The sequence below is a fragment of the Esox lucius genome, chromosome 3 (assembly GCF_011004845.1).
Source record: "Esox lucius isolate fEsoLuc1 chromosome 3, fEsoLuc1.pri, whole genome shotgun sequence".
Taxonomy (NCBI): Eukaryota; Metazoa; Chordata; class Actinopteri; order Esociformes; family Esocidae; genus Esox; species Esox lucius.
Genome location: NC_047571.1, coordinates 32,889,660 through 32,896,632, shown reverse-complemented (window position 1 = coordinate 32,896,632; position 6,973 = coordinate 32,889,660). Strand labels below are relative to the sequence as shown.

General features: G+C 39.0%; 1 long non-coding RNA gene across 1 annotated transcript; it reads right to left on the bottom strand.

Annotated features, from left to right (window-relative positions):
- Positions 1 to 493: 493 nt before the first annotated feature.
- Positions 494 to 2,909, bottom strand: LOC114837460. The gene is made up of 3 exons (XR_003780983.2): positions 2,799 to 2,909; positions 2,265 to 2,347; positions 494 to 1,135 (listed from the first exon to the last, which is right to left on the bottom strand). It is a non-coding gene; the product is annotated as an uncharacterized LOC114837460 (long non-coding RNA).
- Between the last annotated feature and the right edge of the window lie 4,064 nt (positions 2,910 to 6,973).

Genomic DNA, 6,973 nt, shown 5'->3' with positions numbered 1-6,973 from the left:
TTCATTAAAAACATGCCATATATATTTTATGTATGTTATCATGCATTTATAGATTATTACTGATGCATAAACAATGTTTCCCACCTCCTTTATATCGTTTATCCTTTTTATGGGCCAAATTACTGCTGCACAATACTACCATGACTAGTATTAAGTTGCTTGACTTTTCCGAACTGGTCCCAGGTAGGATGGCAGAGCTATTGAGACGTCAGAACGAAATGTCCCATCTGTCAAAATTACAATGAAATACTTTTGAGCAAGTGATGAAAACATTTTTGGACCATCTGACTGGGGAAAACTTTAGGTGAAGAACACAATCTCACCCACACACACAAGCGCTTGTTTGAGGTGCCATGTTGAACTTCCAGTGACCAGTATGAGGGAGTGTGAGAGGGATAACACCCCATTCACCCCTGAGACCTTGTAACACTAACGAGTCACATGACACCGTGGAGAGAAAATGGCTAATTGGGCCCAATTTGGACATTTTCACTTAGGGGTGTACTCACTTTTATTGCCAGCGGTTTAGACATTAATGGCATAATATTAAGAGATATTATATCCAATTAACATTTATACTAAAACAATAAGCATTTTCCATTTCATAAAACAGCATAACACGTATCACACAGTATATCTCTCCAAAAAGAAGCCATTTAAACTGAATGAATGACCCATCACTACTTCATACCAGTACATCCATGGTTTTAGGAAGATGTTTTTATCGGAGGGTGTTTACCCCTGAGTGGGGGAGGGGTGCGTTACATTAGACTGGTCAGTGTACCCAGTGATTAAAACCCACAAGATCCTTATCAGGTTCACGGAGCAGAAATGCAGCAGCCAATCACAGGGCAGCATTGAAATGCTTATAATACGCATGGCAAATACATAACGCACATTGAAACATGTTTGTACAAAAGCCATCACAGAGGTGTTTACTTCTGTGTTCATATTTAAATATTAAGTGAATCCTTCACATTGTTCTAGTCAGTATTGCTTCAGATATTCAGCCTGTTGACCATCAAAGCGTTTTAAGATTTTTTCTTAAACATGAAATGCATCTTTCCAAAACATGATGTATTTAATGTTGCGGGGAGTTTAACTTTCTGGCTACTTGAATTGAAACTGGACCAAGCTGTAGAAGGAAATAAAGAAGGATGGATAAGTGTCATAGAAACTGATGAGTAGGTACAGAAATATAGAGCTCAAAATCAAAAGGTCAACAACAGTTCATCCCCAGTACATCAGCAAAGCCACTTCAAATTGTCAGATAAGTGACAGGGAACAGATATAAAGCCAGTATCTACAGTATCTCACAAAAGTGAGTCCACCCCTCACATTTTTGCTAATATTTGATTATATCTTTTCTTGTGACAACACTGAAGAAATTACACTTTGCTACAATTTAAAGTAGTGAGTGTACAGCTTGTATAACAGTAAAAATTGTCTGTCCCTTCAAAATAACACACAGCCATTAATGTCTAAACCGCTGGCAACAAAAGTATGCCCCTAAGTGAACATTTCCAAATTAGGCCACATTTAGAAGCCTCTTGATTTCAAATGTGGGGGGGGCAAACACTGGCCTTTGGTGGTGACACCGGGCCGTGGTGGAAGCGGGCCTTACATGGACCCCATGCATTATATACACATTGAAAGCCGATCCTGAGGTTAGACTGTGATAACCACATAGAAACACACAATAAAAAATAAAATGACAAAAAACTTTTCTATAGCGGTCAAGCACGGGCCCTTCACCCACTGTGGTGCAACCACACCCTGGATAGCTACACCAGTGGGGACAAATATGTTTTAGCAAATGTCCATGTTTTGGAATGGTATGGCCAACAAGCTCATATAGGTGTGATGGTCACGTGTCCACATACTATTGGCCATATGCTGTTTGTATAGTGATGGACACAACATCTCATTGATTCTGCTACCAGGAACACGTGAGCACTCAGCCATTTCATTTCATATTACTTAGTATACATATTGTCTATGATGTGTGCTCTTAGTGAAGAGCTACTACAGACCTCTGTATTTCAATGTGTGTGGCTGATATGTGATCTACATGTACATTTTGCCTGTACTGTACTTGAATTTCACAACCTCACCTCCCAAGCTCCACCACTCTCATGCATGACTACACTGGTTGACTCAACATCCTTTTGGTTCTGCTAATAAATATGAACATTCAAGAAATGGGCTACACATAACATACATAATTGCATATAAGTATTACAACTTTAAAGACAACATTTCACCTCTGCTCCACAGTTGATCTTTTCTCCCTGGCTGTCCGATCCTGCTAAGACAAGGACCTTCTTACGGTCACCATCTGATCCTGCTAAAATGCAGGACATAATATAACATGAACAACTTGATCTACTTTGACGACTGAGGAACCTGATGGCAATGTTTGACCCATAAGACCCACATTAGTTTGAAATGTCAAATGCAGCTATGTAGGGAACTACAACATTAGCCAACTTTTCAAGTGATCAACTACAGTATTAAGCTACTTAGTTAGCTTTATCTTCTAATGTCTCTTAACTAGCTAGCTGTACCACTCACTGTGTCTTTGCATAACAAAATGCCCGTTTGTCTAACTTCAGTCTTTTCTTGGCTGGTGTCATACGGTTCTAGCTGTGAATGAGGTGAACCCAGTGTAATGTAGACTTTGCTGGCTAGCGAAATAACGTAAGCTAGCAAGGTAATATATATTTTGCAACTATCATACAAATATAACGTTAGCCTAACTGCTCCGAGAAAAACACTCTGATAAGAAAAATATTTACCTCATTCATACATTACGGGAGGTAATTAGCTACAGGTAATGTCAGCAAGGTTATTAAACTTTCATGAGACAGAGATCACAGTTGCTAGTAGCAACCGTAGCCACTACTCTACTCAGGTAACCAGATCTATCCAGCAACTACTGTACCTCAAAGCGAAGTTCCTGTGTGTGGTCCTAAAGCCAGTCTGTTTCGAATTACGCAATTGCTTACCATACTGCCACTGCAATGTTCTAAAGAGGTTGAGCTTTTCTTATAATAAGAGCTGTGTTGATAAAAAGTTAAAATGCCAAGTGGGGGGGACATGTCCCAATCATGTATAATGAAACCAACGCCCCTGCTTGTGCCTAACAATATTAGATCAAATTGCTTGTGTTAAATTTGTAGTTTGTTTCTAGTGTTTTCCTTTCCTCCTCTTGACAATTTAGCAGAGCAGCGCTCAGCTTTACTTGTGTCTTTGCTGACATCTCTGTCCTCCCACTCTACCAATCTGAGTTCTATATTCTATACTTGTGAGTCCAGAAGTGACACAACCAAGTTTCACTTAAAGGTTTCACTTAAAGGTTCCATGACATGGTATGGGTGCGTGGAATCGGCATATTTCTATGAGTACAAGTACAACTACATGAGCCCGGTATCGACCCGAGACCCAAAACTGGTATTCGGCGCATCTCTAATATCTCTAGGTATATACACACAGCTCTGGAAAAAATTAAGGGACCACTCCTGATTTTTCTTAAATCAGCATCTCTACATGAATGTCAGCCATTCCATTCCAGTGGCTGTTAAATTCCAACGTAGGCACACCTCATTTTACTAAATGAGGTAATGATTAGGTGAGTACCTGAACCAAATCTAATTTAACAAGGAAAAGTAGAAAACCACTGCTGTGGGCATCACTATACTCTTAAAATAGGACCAGCTGTTGGGCAAAAACAGTGCAAGATGTACCTCAAAGGTAATTTGAATGAAAAAAAGACTATTCAGCGTGACAAAAGAGTTGAAAGGAAAAGTTTTGAGTGAGGAAAAGAAGGGTTCAATTCTGGCTTTACTGTCAAAGGGATTCAATGGCTGTCAGGTTGCTTCCATCCTGAAAATTTCAAAGACGGCGGTTCACAAGAACAAGGACAAGCAACAGACATTGGGGACAACGAAGCTATAGACTGACAGAGGGCGAAAACGACTGTCCACTGACTGACGTGACCGTCAACTCATTCAAATGTCACTCAACAACTGTAGGATGACATCAAGTGACCTACAAAAAGAATTGCAAACTGGCAGCTGGGGTGAAGTGCAAGGTGAGGACGGTTCAAAACAGGTTCCTAGGGACATGGCTGAAGTCGTGCAAAGCTTGAAAAAAGCATTTCATCAATGAAAAGCAAAGAAGAACCAGGCTGAAGTTTGCAAAAGACCATAAGGATTGAACCATAGGGGAATGGAGTGAGGTCATCTTCTCTGACATGTCAGATTTTCAGCTTTGCCCAACACCTGGTCGTCTAATGGTTAGACGGAGACTTGGAGAGGCCTACAAGCCACAGCATCTCGCACCCACTGTGAAATTTGGTGGAGGATCTGTGATGATCAGGGGGTGCTTTTGCAAGGCTGGAATCGAGCAGATTTATTCTGACAATGTTCCTCAACTCTGAGACTTGATTATTCCAGTAGGACAATGCTCAATGCCACACATCCAGGTCAATCAAGGTGTGGATGGAGGACCACCAGATCAAGACCTGTCCCCAAATTCCACCTTGTTCTGTACATAAGATTTACTATTCCTCACATGGTGATTTTTTCAAAATTACAATACATACACTACATAACTACAAAACTGAGCAAAGAAAGCACGAAGATTAGGTGAATGCATTCGTTTGCACGTGTGTTTGTGTGTTAAACAGGGTGTGCACGAGCATCAGTGCATGTGTGTGTGTGTTCTCGTGTGGTGGTGTGTGTGCGTGTGTGTTCTCGTTTGGTAAATAGTGTGTTTGTGTTTGTCAAGCAGTATACACACAATCAAAGTGAAAGCATTGATTTATTGCAAATACTGGCTTGTGTTTCTGTAGATCGATGTAAGAGCACCAGCAAGATTGTCAAATAGACAGGATGTTGCATTATTCAACTGTTATTCATTATTCAATCTCCAATGTTATCCATCAACATACAGTGGATATAAAAACTCTACACACCCCTGTTAAAATGCCAGGTTCTTGTGATGTAAAAGAATGAGACAAAGATAAATCATGTCAGATCTTTGTCCACTTTTAATGTGACCTATAATGAGAACAATTCAATTTAAAAACATACTGAAATCTTCGAGGGGGAAAGCCATGATCCGCAGAGAGCTTCCAAAGCATCAGAACGATCTCATTGTTGAAAGATATAACTATGTGTTAATACAATTGCTGCAAAGCACAAATTCATAAACATGATATGATATGTGTCTTATCCTTTAATGATCAGTGTAACTTCTTTCTGAGAAAGGGACCTCAAGTTGTTTCCCACAAGAGGGTGGAAGATTAAGAGATGATAGGAGTTTGAAACAGCCCAGGAGTTATTAACATGTTGGACTACATAACAATCCAGGAGTTATTAACATGTTGGACTAAATAACTGTCCAGGGGTTATTAATATGTTGGACTACATAACATTAAAGGGGTTATTAACATGTTGGACTACATAACCATCCAGGAGTTATTAACATGTTGGTCTACATTACAGGGCAAATCTGCACTAATGTAAAATATAACTATAATAAACCAATGCAGTATAATACACTTTAATCATCTTGTTGTGAAATATTACTTTTTTAAAGCCGAAGCATTGTGCAAGCAAGAAATACATTTTGCCATAATAATCAAATTTAGATCTGTGACATTTTGCAGATTGCTGCAATTGCTGCAAAGCACAAATTCATAAACATGATATATGTGTCTTATCCTTTAATGATCAGTGTAACCTCTTTCTGAGAAAGGGACCTCAAGTTGTTTCCCACAAGAGGGTGGAAGATGAAGAGATCATAGGGCTTTGAAACAGCCCAGGACTTATTAACATGTTGGACTACAAAACAACCCAGGAGTTATTAACATGTTGGACTACAAAACAACCCAGGAGTTATTAACATGTTGGCCTACAAAACAACCCAGTAGTTATTAACATGTTCGTACTACAAAACAACCCAGGAGTTATTAACATGTTGGCCTACAAAACAACCCAGGAGTTATTAACATGTTGGCCTACAAAACAACCCAGGAGTTATTAACATGTTGGCCTACAAAACAACCCAGGAGTTATTAACATGTTGGACTACAAAACAACCCAGGAGTTATTAACATGTTGGACTACAAAACAACCCAGGAGATATTAACATGTTGGACTACATAATAACCCAGGAGTTATTAACATGTTGGCCTACAAAACCACCCAGGAGTTATTAACATGTTGGACTACAAAACAACCCAGGACTTATTAACATGTTGGCCTACAAAACAACCCAGGAGTTATTAACATGTTGGCCTACAAAACAGCCCAGGAGTTATTAACATGTTGGACTACAAAACAACCCAGGAGTAATTAATAACATGTTGGACTACATAACAACCCAGGAGTTATTAACATGTTGGACTACATAACAACCCAGGAGTTATTAACATGTTGGACTACATAACAACCCAGGAGTTATTAACATGTTGGACAACATAACGGTAAAATAACGGTGAAACAGCTTGTAGAGATCTTGTTAATTTAAAATGTACTCTAATAAAATGGAATGTTGTCTACCTTATAAGGCGCCGGAAAAAATGATGAGACCACTGCACCTTTTTCTTTTCTTTCCAAATAAGTCGAAAAAGACGGTTTTGGGTGAGATACAGAAGTGTTAAAATTAAGAGATCACTGCAAATTGAACACTTCTGTTCCTCACTCGAAACTATCCTTTTCAACTTTTTTGGAAAGATGCAGTGGTCTCTTCATTTTATCCAGAGCTGTATTTCTATTGTTAGCAAAAATATATTTAATATTTCAAATAACAACAACAGGAGCATTCATCCAAAATATATATTAAAAACTACACCCCAACATGTTTCAGTGGTCATTAATATTATAAAATCAACATTGGTTCCCACCAGTAGACATAATCATACAATCATGAGCCAAAACTTTATGACCCCTCACCAGTGAAGGAC